Source organism: Macrobrachium rosenbergii, chromosome 10, assembly GCF_040412425.1.
Source record: "Macrobrachium rosenbergii isolate ZJJX-2024 chromosome 10, ASM4041242v1, whole genome shotgun sequence".
Classification (NCBI taxonomy): domain Eukaryota; kingdom Metazoa; phylum Arthropoda; class Malacostraca; order Decapoda; family Palaemonidae; genus Macrobrachium; species Macrobrachium rosenbergii.
Window position 1 is genome coordinate 27,226,209 of NC_089750.1, and position 15,159 is coordinate 27,241,367.

General features: G+C 38.9%; 1 protein-coding gene across 18 annotated transcripts in view; it reads left to right on the top strand.

Annotated features, from left to right (window-relative positions):
* The window catches only part of shi (dynamin-1 shibire), a 367,093-nt gene that overhangs the window by 55,269 nt on the left and 296,665 nt on the right, over positions 1 to 15,159 (top strand). The window lies entirely within an intron of this gene.

The window sequence follows — 15,159 nt, forward strand, 5'->3', positions numbered from 1 at the left end:
ACTTTCATTGCAGTTTCTTTGCTGTTCAAGTGTTCTTTTCTCGTTGTTGATAGAATTCTCCTCAATGCATTTTTCACCCTCATTTTCTTGTCAATTAGAGCCTTTCCACACTTTCTCTTGGATGGTTATCAGTTTTCCTCTTTTCATGTTTTATAGTTCTTTTATCCAGCCTTTACATCCACTATATCTTACTCCTGGCACAGGCCGGGTATTGATTGCCTTAACAGCGTTCCTACCATTGATGAGTACTTTCATTTCTTGGTGTTTGCTCTCATCTTTGATTTGTATTACTTCACACTGGATGATCCGGACTGCCTGTACAAGGCAATCCAAACTCCGAGCCTGTACAAGGCAATCCAAACTCCGAGCATCTTTTCCATTTTTCTAAACTGGTGTGCAATCTTAGATCTTAGTTTTCCTGAGGGCCATTATCACTGAACAAATTGATGAACTAACTATTTTCTGATGTTTAGCTTTGCCAGTGTGGTTCCTGATTGTGTTTAGTTTCTTCCAGTGCTTTGTGTAAGGTAACCAGATTGTTCCAACAATTAGTCCATGCCACACTAAGGTTTATATCCCATTTCCTACAGTTTCTCAACATCATATTCTCTTTGCAAGGGTTGATTTTGCTAGATACATTGCCCTTTTTGTTGGTATGTCTGTTTTCATCCATTGTGTGTTCTGCACATTGGTGTAGTTGCTTTCCCGGTCGTGTTGCCAATCTCATTTTTTCACGGGATACTGGGTTGCTGCTCAAGTGGGCTTGTTCTCTAGTGATGAATTTTGCTCTGCCTTTCCATGGTGTTGTTCCTCCACTGTGGGTTACTAATTACGTAGACACTGCCACAAATCAGTGGCTTACTTTTTGTCCCATTTCCTTCTGTTCGACCTTAAGGTTGGTTCTGATTGCGGGCAGTATCATTATCTTGAGGCAGTCCCTGAGCTGGTATCGTTCTAATGGCCATCAGACCCAATATTTAGTTGGTCTCACTGACGGACGTAAGCCTCGTATCACTAGATCTGCTGATGTCATCAGGGTATTATCTCCTTTTATCTTCATTTCCATGGGGGTAATTTTTGTCTGCAGTTTTACGTCCGCGAGACAGCTGGGAGATATTGTGTGTAGGAAGTTGGCACCTCCTTCAGCAAACCTCGGATTTTGTTTATTTTAATTTTCCACGGTTGGTTTTCCTGTAGTTCCCAGCAGTCACCCATACAGATACTAACCCCGGCTAAAGTAGCTTAGCTTCTCTGATCGACTGCTTTCAAGGGAAAGCATGTGTACAGTGGCCGGCGTATTTATCTTTTAATTGGCGAATCAGTTGTTTCAGGAACTAACGTAGGGTATTATGACCCTTTTGTTGTTACGCGCACACACACACACACACACACACACACACACACACACACACACACACACACACAAATATATATATAATCACACACCTCAAGACTTTCTAAAATACTTTTCATTAAAATTTATTCCCTGCATCATGTTTGTACATCTTGGGAATCTCTCACTTCCAGCTCCCTCCCACGCGTAGTGCACCGTTTAAGTCATATGCCTCCACCTATTTTATCCTTAACATTTAGAACGTCATTTCATTTGTGTACTCCCACACGAGAAGTGATGTTGCTTTTTCATTGAATACTTTTTAAAAACTTCAGTAATAGCAGTTGTAATGATCGGTATTACAGTATATATACTTACTGCGAAAGGTAACTTTTTTTTCTCATTTCCTTTTTAGTTATCAGACTCATTTCTGTGTCGAGTGTTCGTTGCAGCTCTGTAACTGATCTCTCATTAGCATCAAAGACATATTATGTAGAACACCAGCAACTCATCCTCCCACCCTCCCCTCCTTCCCGAAGTTCTACCTCTTGGCGTCCGTAGGGCTTCTGCAAAGTCAACTCGCTTGCTTAACTTGATCTTCATGCTTCTACATAGGCTAGTCGCACTGATGGCGGTCACTCCTAATGTGCGTTGCTTTTATAGTTTTTATGCCACAGGCCCAGTTAAACTTGAAAATGGCATTTGATTATACTACCAGCATGGGAGATGTTTTATTCATCCTCGCCAAAATCGTTTTACAAGTTTTGTTTGATTGAGCCTTGTTTGATTTTTAATGATATCACTTGATTACATTTATTTTTCTCTTGTTGCTGCGTGTCTGTTTCTATCTTGTACAAAAGAATCTCTCTCTCTCTCTCTCTCTCTCTCTCTCTCTCTCTCTCTCTCTCTCTCTCTCTCTCTCTAATTTACATGCTACGCATTTTTGTATGTCCGACTTTGGTTTTGTTTCTCTTCTGTATGATTTAAATAATTTGAAAGCATTGATGAACTGTGTAATAGGGATATGTGAAAATGGAACAGAGGAGGAGACAAATCTAAATTCCCTTATATATCTTTTTTCACTCGTTCCTTATCTTATATGGCTAAGTTCGAGAACCCTTATATGTTAGGTAACAAAAACATGCAGGCGAGCAATTTTCTTACTTGCGAGTGGAACTAGTATATTTTTTTGTGTGCATACATTTTCACAAAAAAACAAACTGTTCTTGTATGATTCCTTTCCATTGTTTGTTTCACGCTATCAGTGGCAGTGTTGTTCTTTTGTTTGTTTCGGACATTTTAGACACCCTCAACAATGCGGGGTAAGAAATGGCGACTAACAAGTTATTTTTTCCTCATTGCTAACTTAGAAAGTAACTTCCCAGCATAACGACATTTTTGTCGTGTGGATTTGAGCATAGCATTTCAGCAGGGTCATTAAGGTGTGCAAAAATATCAAGAATGATGGAACCCTTCTTCTTTTTTCTGTTATGATTTGAGACTTCCTTTTAAGGTCACAGAGTTGTCAATAGCATTTTAACGTTGAGCTCGAAGATCCCTTCTGTCTATTTTTACCTGTTTGTCAGTTCATTCTTTGGTGTACTGGAGGTTTTGTTGGAGCATTTCCTCCCTGGTGATTTTATTTTACTGTATTTATGTTGCAGGATATCCATTTGTTTTGGTAACGCTCTTCAAGTATGTGAACTGTGCTTGTTGTTGCAAAGAACGGAATCTTGGTATTTGTACATGCTATTAAAATAAAGTCCTTTTGATGTTCTGACAATACAAAGACCTCTTGGTATTCGGAATATTACAAATAGAGGCCTCTTGGTAGTCATAAATGTTATTGCAGGTAGAGGTCTCTGGATATTCATGTATGTTATTGCAAATATGGGAGAAGGTTTGGTATTCGTACATAATGTTATATAACCAGTGAAGGCTTCTCGATATTCGTAAAATGTATTTCCCTACTGAATAGTCGCGCCGCTTAACGTCTCTCTAACATCAATAGTTCTCACTTTACATCTCTCTCTATTTAACGTCAGAGGTTTTATGCTCTCTCTCTCTCTCTCTCTCTCTCTCTCTCTCTCTCTCTCTCTCTCTCTCTCTCTCTCTCTCTGTAGAAAATCTTTCGCCGCACCTGTTTTGAAATAAGGATCAAGCTTGACTAGTTTGTAGGTGAAAAATGGTTTTACATGTCAGGTTTGTCAGTTTCTTTTCAAATGAGGAACATAACCTTCTGATTCACCTTCTGATTCACTGTGCGTTTTGAGTCTATACACATAAGCTGATATTTATTAAAGACCTGAAATCTCAGCTCTTGAATTATTGACAAAAGGAGCTCGTTTAGTCTTCAGTAAGCAGTAAGCGATTTAACATGGTAGTGGAAATTTTGTCTTGCATACAACAAATGCGTTTCTGTGGTTAGGCGAGGACGCAAATTTTAGTCACTCTTTAGTATTTTAGAGACTTCTCTTTTTAAACAAGAATGTGAAGGTCGTGTTTATGACTGCAACTAAAGCACGAGTTATTGGATAAATGTTGGACTCTGTTTTTCCTGTATTGTAAGGTAGAATTCTGTACTCCTTATTTACTGAGAGAATAAGCATTTTTATAAGAGGGCTAAGCACTAAGGAAAATTTAATATTTTGCCTTTAGTCTTAGTTAGGTAACCTGACGTAGTGGATCAGATTTTTAATATCGCATTCATATTACAATGTTTGAATGTGTTTTACATCAGCTTTGTAGCTGGTTGGTGGTGCTGATTAAAGAAAAAGATACCCAGAAAAAGTAAACTGTAAACATGCGTTAGTAGACAGCAAACCTCCGCAAATGTTAGGCAATTCATACTCTCCCATCCCCAAACGTACCATATCAGGATCCGGATCTCCCAGAATTTAATTACAGGTACCTGCTCATCTCTGCTGCAATTTTAGTGAACATCGAGACGAGCCTTTGAGAAATTCTGCTGGCCAGTCAACAAACCAACCAAACCAATAACATGAATCTGCTTGCAGATAATTAAAGTTCCCTAAGAGGGAACACAGAAAAACTGATGAAGGTTTCACCCCTGTGGGGTAGGATTGCCGCCTCTAGGCACTCCCTTTCTAATTATGATAACATCTATTTCCACGGAGCACTGATTACTCAGCTCTTAGTTTTTCTCCACTCCACCGCTGTCACCAGAGGCCAACTTATCACCAAGTCCTGAAATGACAACTTAACCTATATCAACAGAGGTGTACCGGATTCCTGGGAAGAGCTCCTATGTCCCTTTGTCGTTCGGGATCGAACTGTGGTGTTTTCAACACACACACATACTCACACACACACCGGGGCGGGGGGGGAAGAGAGAGAGAAAAGCTGCAGCAGCCAACCTGTCAGTCAGTCGGTCACTGTCATACTTACCTTTCCCGTCTAAGCGAAGGTAGAACTTCACTAAATTAGCCGTCGTTTCTCAGTTTTTCTTTCATGTTTAAAAAAGTTAGTTGATGAGTAACATCTTCCCTTGCTCTTTCAACCCAGCAGTACCTTGGATCGCCTTGTTTCAGATATTAGATCGTGAAGTAAGACGTTTTCAGTGTTGTTCGCAGGACTGGTAAAGCGTTGGTGGAGACTTTCCCAATGCCCGGTATGGTTGCAGGCCGAGAAGTTTGTATTACGCAACGGTCCCCAGGTTTGACGTAACGTCTGTTGTGTAGGCGATACGGGATGGAAACGACTAAAGATGATGTATTCGTAACGTCTGGTTTGGTGCTGATGAATGACTTCGTTCCTTTGTAACATTTATGCATAAATTCACTTGGATACAAGGCACCACCATACTTGTCTAGTTAAGGAGGAGTTCAAATTGATATCCTTGTTCATCATGATGGTGGTTGCAGTACTCTCTAATTGCTAGTCATTTTTCATTAATTTGAGAGCCTGGGGAAAACTAAATTTTGTCACAAAAAATTGTCACTTCTCAGAATCTCCTCATATGAGTGAAGCAGGTTACTTGTGGAAACGCCTTGACATTTGTGTAATATATATATATATATGTAATATATATATATATATATATATATATATATATATATATATATATATATATATATATATATATATATATATATATATATATATTATATATATATATATATATATATATAATATATATATATGTGTGTGTGTGTGTGTAATACACGTGAACTTGTTCTCGGTCACATGTAGGTTCTATCAGTACAAATGAAACGCGTAAGATACAATTAACACGTGTATTTTCCTTCATAGTTACACAGGACGCTGTTGCTAATATTACGCTACTTAATTATGCAATTGTAGTCGGAAGGTATTCTGAGGTGCCACGCGCCCATCACTGTCTTTTAGGCATGCCCTAACCCGTCGACCACTAAACCCTTACTGATCTTTAACTTTTCACACTGAACTTGCTCAGGTCATAGGTCTCAGCTGGTTGGTCTCTTATAATCGAAAGGAACCAATAAGGGTCTTCGATGTATGGCACTTACTTGAGATGCCCACGCCAAACCCCAACGATCGTATGGCGCTCGACGAATCAGCAGTATCTGTTCGTTACTCTCTGATCACAAAGACATACAAACAAGTAGCAGATTTTCTGTTACGTCTCAAACATGAATTTCTATATAAGTCAGTTCACACCATGTAGGCTAAATGCGTTTCCACAAGTAACCTGTGTCTCATAAGAGATGACCCTGATAAGTGATATATATATATATATATATATATATATATATATATATATATATATATATATATATATATATATATATATATATATATATATATATGTATACACATATACATGTGTATATATGTATGTGTGTATTATTTCGGTGTCTTTAAAGGTACTTATAGTGAAAAGTAATGTTAGGTACTGCAAATTACTTTCGTATATATTTAATGTTTTGAGAAAAGTACTTAGCTTCCATTAATGTGATGTGTATAGGGTATTTGCTGTGTGCCTGAAAACTGAATTCACAATAAGTGCTTCTATTTATGGAGATAATTTTTACATATTTCTCAAGGCAAAAATGAGGAGAGTCTTAGCCCAAAATTTACTCCGGTCTTCACTTTACAATACCGCTGTATTGTTCTGCTATCCTCTTACCCTCGTCCCAGGTACAAACTCTTGAAAAACAACTTACAGACGACTGGAGGTTCTTAAGAAAACCGTGAAAGATATAAGATATTTGTTGGATTGCACTGATATGTCCCCCACAGACACTTCGTGCACCTGATCTTAACTGGCTTTACACTGGAGCGTCATTGTAGCCTTTCGATTCAGTGTCGGATGTTTTCTGCTTGTGACACATGAAATCATTTTGCTTGCGTAGCCTGGTGTCTGGTCATGGCGGTAACATGAGCTGCATCATTTGCCTCGTGAGACTTCCTGTCTCCAGAGCGCTAATTCGAACTGTTAGGTTAATGCGCACTGGTCGTGTATTCTCTGGGACACAACTAGCCTAAGTCGTTTATGTTATTTGTGATGCTGCTGTTCTGTTTGTGACGACACGTACAGTTTCTCTTTCATTTATATGAACTCCATTTCACATTCTCATGGCAGGGACCCCATATTACTTGTGGGTATTGGATATTTCTTAAGCTGTGCTTTTAAAATTGCGAGGCACTGATCTCGACGAAATACAACTAAGTCGTTTATGTTATTTGTGGTGCTGCTGGTTTGTGACGATACATACAGTTTCCCTTTCATTTATATGAACTCCATTTCACATTCTCATGGCAGGGACCCCGTATTACTTGTCGGTATTGGATATTTCTTAAGCTGTGCTTTTAAAATTGCGAGGCATTGACCTCGACGAAATGTTATGTAATTCTAACTTATCCCGGTCTCTTCCCTAGTTTGTATTGGTGGTTGTATATTTGTGTATATAAATGTTGGCCCCAAAGCAATGCTTTACTCATTGTATTTTACATTTTTAACTTTAAATTCAGTTATTGTTTTTCATTTTGAACGGATATTTTGATCCAGTGACCTTTTTGCGTGATGAACTGTGCTTTTCATAACGAACATCCTGTATGTCTTTCATGCGAGTTTTCGAAGAAATGGTGTTTGAAGACGCCTTTGTTTCGCACGTCGAAGCACTTGATGTATTCATTGTGCACCGAAAATAGAGAATTAACCAGAAAATACTCCAGTGGGTACAACATTAGTGGCCTGAGAAGCATATCAGATTTCAGAGGTGGGGGGCAGCGTATGTGGTCTCTCTCTCTCTCTCTCTCTCTCTCTCTCTCTCTCTCTCTCTCTCTCTCTCTCTCTCAGGCATTTGCTAACGTGCTTGTTCTAGACCTTTTCCGTGTCAATTCCTTTTTTTCCTGTGTTTATTGGCATTTTTATTGAAAAATTTTCCCTCTCTATCTCTCACAGTTCTTGACACCCAGTTGAGAGAGGTTCGTATTGATGTAACGTTGGGTCCGGTTACAGTTCTCTCTTCTTATCTTAAGTTTGTTAGTGGCTGACCTCCGTATTGATCCTCTCTGCTCACTGTATATGTAAGAAATCCTGTCTCTCTCGTGTGCGCGCTCGTTGTTTAGTCAGTCAGGTTTTAACTTTTTTTTTGTTATAAATGAAAACGTGCATTATTTATGGTTAGTAAGTAGAGTGAAGTGAATTATTGTTTACGGAACCATAGATTTTTGGGTTTTTATGTACAGATGGATATGTGACTATTATTTTTAGCCACTTACTGATAAAGGCACTGGACCAGAGTTTTTTCCCTCCGTTTCTGTTTTGTGTGGCTGTTCGTCCGTTAGTGCGCATATCACGCCTACCTTTTCATCACAACTACTATCAGACAGTTGTAAGGATTTCAGACAAACTTTGTGCAAGTGTAAATCATCAAGCACAGATGTTCATGAATCGAGAAAATCCGTTTATTTGTGCGTGTTTGCCACACTTACAGTACCTTTTCATGGCACCCAGTCAATTATACACGGTTGAGTGGATTCCAGTCCCACTTGGTATTAAGGTAGATCAGTCTGTACGCCACTGCATCTGTTGCACTTAACTTGTCACCATAACTCCTCTTGCAGGGTTGTTGGTTTTTTTTCAAACCTGTTACATAGATCATCATGCATAGGCTGGATGTGCATGGAGAGAGATGTTCGTCTGTATAACTATGTTTTACGTCAGTGCTCCAGTCATAAATATTTGTCATTACACTCCTTCCCATACATATGAAAGAATTTCACTGAAACGTAATATATGACTAGGCCTTGTACATAAATGTGCTTGAAGAATGATGGTTTTGTCTGCCTGCATTTGTTTCAGTTAGTATATGTCTCACTTATTATCGCAACCTTTCCCATACGGTTGAGGAGGTATCCATCAGAATTAAGCAAAGGGAGGCCATTATGCTTAGGTGCGCGTGAAGGGAGATTCTCCATCAGTCTATCCATTAGAGTGTGTGTGTGTGTGTGTCTTCCCATTGGAACTCATAGGTATGCATGAAGGAAGAGAGTCCATCTCCGTTTCACTTTCCATCTGTGTCTGGCAAGTTGCTGGTCGTGATAACTCGTACGTGATTGTTGGGATTCAGTCAAATTCCGTACAAAGGTAGGAAGTCCTGAACGGATGTGCATGAAGGGAGAGCATCGCTTGGTTTGTCAGTCTGTTTCTCCAGCATGTCTGTCACGATCACCTTTTGTAAGAACGTTGCCAAAAATGTGAAATTTCGGTTCAGAAATACATGGATTTTGTATATTTTGACGTTAAAGTAATTGAAATTAAAAGGGACAGTGTTCTCATATTTAGCGTGTCATGCTTCACTAATGAAGCCGTCTTATGGCAGAAAAGTTGGGATGATGTGACCTTGGCCGTGACTTTCATGCTGAAAATAGAGGCCGTCTTGGGTTATGTATTTCGCAAGCATTTTTTCGTCATTCATTGCGTCATGTGACGTCAGTGGCATCTAAAAATTGTTATACTTAACGTGTATCCTTTACCTTATCTTCCACAAATCTCCATTTATCCTCTGCATCCCTTCTCATAGATCTCTTCCTAGTAGGCATGGGTCTTCTAAATCTTTTGGTGCCCACAGGATCCCAGCTGACACTACCATGCACTATCTTCATCTTCCTTTCTTCAATATCTTATCTACGGATGGAACTTACGTTATTTCCGTTGTGGTATCAGTTCAAATCCAATCTTGCCATCAAACTCTTAAGATTGTTCTTAATGCTTTATTCTCAGATCGGCAAAATATTTTAGCTCTGGTTTAATTGTCATGTGAAGAATCCTGTATGTATAGCAATGCAGCTCGTACCAGACTTTAGTAAAATTGACGTACATACGTAATTTTAATCAGATTTCCTAATCATTCAGTCTGCCCAGTGTCGTTTCACTTACCTTTTTTAGTCTTAAAGCAAATTCTAACTCAGGAGAACCTGTACTGGATATCATTGTTCCTAAATACTTGAAGTATTCAACCTCATTAATTCTTTCTCATCTAATGTTATATTCTCCCTTTTTGCTTATTTTGTCTTCATTACTTATGTTTTTCTTAGTTTTATTTTGAGACAAATCTCTATAGATGTAAGATGCATTTTCGTAAGCGTGGTATATAAATCTTGTGGTGTTTTGCTGATTAAACGGTATCGTCTGCATTTCTAAGTGTTTCAGGTTTCTGTCGTTAATCCACTCCAGGTGTTGTCTTGCATCTCCGACCACTTTTTAAAAGATGAAATCTGAGCAAAGGGCAAACAGGAAAGCAATTATTACTGGAAGAAAAAAGTGGGGATAAACTACTTTAGATCTGACGGAATATACATGGAAGGGAGTCGGGTCGTGCCTGGTATAGTATCAGGATTCCCGATTTTTATATTAATATTTAAGGAAACGATTTTCATGAATTTTAAAGTCCTGACTAATTACCATGAAGCCCACAAGGTTCGTGTTGCTTATTCCATTAATTAATTTTGTTTGTACTGGGCTTGTTTCGTCGATTCTGGTAAAAACAGCATCAGTATTGCTTTCGTACCCAGAATATCTCTTGTTTCTTGGTTGATTATTTCCCTGCAGTCCATCGTGTGATCTAAGTCTGCTGCCTGTCAGAATTTAGCCAAAGTTTAGAGTAGAAGCACCAGGAGCTTCCCGCCTTATTACATAAGTTAAATTACAGGCTCCAGTTCCCCACCTTTATTGATTAAGAAATAACGTCGCCCAGACCACGCTCGGTCTGTAGAACGTCGTCAGATTTTCTGCTTAGGCATAACATTGCCAGATCCTGCGACAGATACTGATTCCTTAAATAACACGTCCATGGCTCCGAAAGGGGGTAGTGCCGTCAGTGCACATCACTTGGTGCACTGTAGGCATCACTTGAGGTTCTTTGCAGTTTCCCTTCGGTCCCAAGCTGCAACCCTTGTCATTCCTTTCACTTTACCTCTCAGTCTCTGTCTTCCGTCTTGCTATCCACCCTCTTCCATTTTGCTATCCACCCTCTCCTAATCATCGTTTCATAGTGCAACTGAGAGGTTTTCCTCCTGTTACACCTTACAAATTTTTTTACTCTCAATTTCCCCTTTGTGTTAAATGACCTCTTAGGTCATTCATTAAATCATACATATTGGTGGGTATGAATTATCGTTGGAAACGGATTGTAACTCTCTTCCATAAACCTTATTTTGGGATAATACCAGAAATGTCTTGTCTCTGAGTATGGTCTCAGTGCTATTCAGAGATCCACTTAGACCGTGAACATGAAAATATGAGAGGGAATGTGATTATTTTTTGGCATTAAGTAATTACGGTTTTGTTTGAAGAACGGCTCCGTTAATGGATGCGTATCCAATTTCATGTATGTTAATTATAAAAGGCGAGGTTGCTAGACAACGTCTCCTGCCCATCTCACTGGACGAAGTCTTTTGTTAAGCAGCCCCCTGGAATGATGAGTCCTAGACTCTATGTAGAACTTAACTGATAATGTCCCATGACAGTTTATCACACTATGACATAGCTACGAGAGATTTTTGTATAGGGTTTATATATATATATATATTTATATATATATATATATATAATATATATATATATATACACTTAAAAAATCACAGTAGATGCCCGTGACTTCAGTGTATAAGCGAATCCCACAGGAAAATGACGCAGAAGTTCAGTACTGAACTTCTGCCTGTCATTTGCCTATTCAGCTTTCCGGTATAGAACTTTTTCCCTTTAGAGAGGGTGTGGCATTTACCAGCTGACGAGAAATTGCTTTGTACAAGGTTGCTAACCCCATGCTAAGACGTCTGGTGATTTAAGTTAAGAACTTGGTACTGAACTTCTGCCTGTCATTTTCAAGCGGTGTTCGCTTATATGCTGAAGTCACGTGCATCTACTGTTATATTTTAAGCCAATATATATAGGCTATATACAGTATGTATGCGTGCGTGTGTGTGTATTATATATATATATATATATATATATATATATATATATATATATATATATATATATATATATATATATATATATATATATATATATATATATATATATATACAGTATATATGTGTGTGTGTGTCGGTAGACCCGCTTTTTAAATAGGAAAATTGTTTCAGTGAAGAGGATTCCAAAGCTTATGAGGTGCGGGCAGGAAATAAATCATCGTTCTTAGCCGCTTAAGGATTGCTAATTTTCATAACCTCATTAACTTGCGAAGTGAAAGCTTCACTTTGATAATGGAAGCCGCCTGAGAGGTAGGAGACTAACCTGACCTACACTTTGCCAGAAATATTACCTGTAGGAAGTAGGATTGCGGCACTTTACCATTTATAGGAAAGGGACAGAGAAACAGAGGAAGGAGTGATCGTTAATGAATGAATTGAGTCCCGTTTATGTTACAGTAAGGAGATAGGGCACCTCTCGTGATGCACTGCAGGTTGTTTGCAGCGTCCCTCCCGCCCTTAGCTGCACCGACTTTTTAACCTTTTATTTGACCTCCACTCTGCTTCCTTACTTCAGTCTAAAGTACTGAGTGGCAGAAATTGCCTCATTGCATGGCTTTATAGCCGTATTTCCATAAATCAATCGTGACAAAGAGAAGCATCATAGAGATGATCCATGTGCAAAACATCATGTAAAGCTAGCATAAAACTTATTTAAATTAGAATAAGAAAAACAAAAAGTCCATTTTGATGTCTGTTCAGCAAACAGGACTGACACCTGAAATCTCAATGTTGAAGTGACTTAAATACCCAAACAATAGAATTAATGAGCGTAGATGAAAAGTTATACACCTATGATAAATATGAATGCTGTAATGGACAATTATGAGAGCATTGAATTTCCTCTCTCAAGTAGGATTTGAATTCCGTCCTCCGATTGCAAGCACGCAGCTTGACTGACCTCCCCTAAGGGAGGAAACTTTACTCTCCCTCCCGGAAGTTAGTACCACTTAGATGCCTACTCGGAGTTTTGTCTCAAGTGGACTTCTTCAGAAAGTTATCACAAGTCAGTGTAGATGACATCATAATCAGCGCGAACTGACAATCAAATGAGGAAATTGAAATTCTGCTTTCAAGCAGGATTTGAACGTGCTTATGTGTTGCAACTATGGAAATATACTAGAGCCAGCGCATCAGGTAGACTTAAGTGGCAGTAACTTTTGAGCAGTTAAAAAAAGTTTTCTCCCGTTGTGGGTTCGGTGAAGCTGTGTGCTTGCAATTTGTCTTCGGAGTTGCAAGCACTTGCTTGTCTGCGCTTACAGGAGTTCAAATGCCGCATGAGAGCTGAGGTTCAGTTTTCTCATTTAATTGTCAATTACTGCGTTCATGTATATCACTAGAAATGATGTCATCGATAAAGACGCGCCAAAGAGCTTTCTGTGGAAGTAGACTTGCCTCAGAAAAGCAGATAGGCTCGTATGAAGCACTAACTTTCAATGGCACGAGTTAAAATCCAGCCTGAGAGCTGAAGTTCAGGTTTACCCTTTAGTTGTCAATGAAATATCACTTGTGGTATACTCGTATATGCGGGTCTGTAAATCGATATAAATGAATGAACATGTATATGATATACATGTATGTTTGTATGCATTTATCTGTGTATGCTTATATATGGCTTAATAACGTATTCATATGGGTTATGTGGCTTGTTGGTAGGTTTTCTCATCTATTTGATATGCATCACACATGCCTCATTTGACGAGTCCTGTGAGCGAATTATTTCTGCTTCGTCTCGGTCGAGAAGCCTACACAGTAACAGAATTGTCGAAGATAGTATATGCAGTCTCAGTTTGGAATAGGAAAATATATTGAAAATAAATTGAACAAAGTCGTAAAAAGAACTGGAAACTAATGTCGGTGCGGGTATCTTATTGCTGAACGATGGTGAAGCTGCAAAACCTGACCATTTAGAAACTTCGAAATGGTCAAGTTTGTTTGGATGGGAGTTGCTGGTGCGACGTGAAGGTCTTCTTGTGGGTCCTTGACGGTCGTAGCTCAGGGAAATGGCACACAGGGGTGCTGTTCTGCGAGGTTATCCATAGTCTCTGCTGTATAATAATGATGTAAAAAGGATATTACGTACGCAATGCTCAGATATATTCTCTCACGTAGTCCCGGGTTCCCATGACTTAGGTTTGTTGCTCTCTGTGTACGGATAAATAGTATATCAATGCTTTAGAGAACAAGGCAGTATATAATCCATTTCTTAAATGATTGAAGGTCAGTTTCATTTTTGAGCTTGAAGTTTTGTAATGCAATAAATTTTTTTCTTCAGTTAAGCAAAGTTGACACAATGCTTGTCTATTATCACTTCCATTGTATCTTATCTGATATCACGCTTTGTAATCTGTTGTGTTTTGGCTACTCTGCCACTTTCTAGCATACGTGGTTCGAGCGCCTTGCCAGGCAAGAATGACTTGTTCGTATATGTAACTTGTGGAAAGAGGATGATTGATGCTTCCTTCGCTTGCTTGTTGTTTTTTTTATTATTTCTCTCTCAATTGTAGCCTAGCCTTCAGTCTAGATAATATATACTTTGAGTCATATTTACGCCTTGGGGTAGCTAATGGCCAGTTTTCAGTGGATGGCAATCCTTCGGTGGTAGGTGATCGTTGTTAAAATGGAATAAAAAGTTATTAACAAGCCGCGTTTACGCACGACGACTGTAGACAATTCATTCCAATGAGTGTGAGGATGTGCTTCCGTTGGATTCATCCCATGACACACTCCACTAAGGAGTCCCTCGGTTGCGTGGTGGCGTTTTTCATTCTGCACGAAGGAAATTCACAATATGCTATTCATTCATCATACGTGTCAGTATTTAGGGGTTAGAAGGTAATTGTCTCAAATACATTGGTATCGCAACCTAGTCCATTAAATAGGTTGTAACTTCAGGCATGGTTTGTACCTTCTGAATAGTTGCTTCGGTGAGATTTGAATTTTGTCTACAGATCTCAGGTGGTTCTCTTATCACCGATTTTTGGCTGAAGTTCTAATGGAAAATATCAGTGGCATCGAAACGCGGTGTTCCTAGATCGATGATGCCACAAGTTAAGTTTTTCCCAAACACTTCCTGTTAATATGCTGTGGTACACACCAGGTTATATAATAAGGAATTCTTTTGCCCATCCGCCCTCCTTCAGCCTTCCTTATAGCTTTTCATCCAAAGAAATTGAAAATAGCCAATAAAGGTTCATTAACACCATTGTATGTTTTTTTTATTTCGTGTACCAGCTGAAGTAAACCTAAGATCCTGCTGGTGGTTTTCTCAAATACACTTAAAATATTGGCAGCCAGCGGTACAGCGAATTATTACTAAAGGCCTGTCTGTCAATTGAGCATGG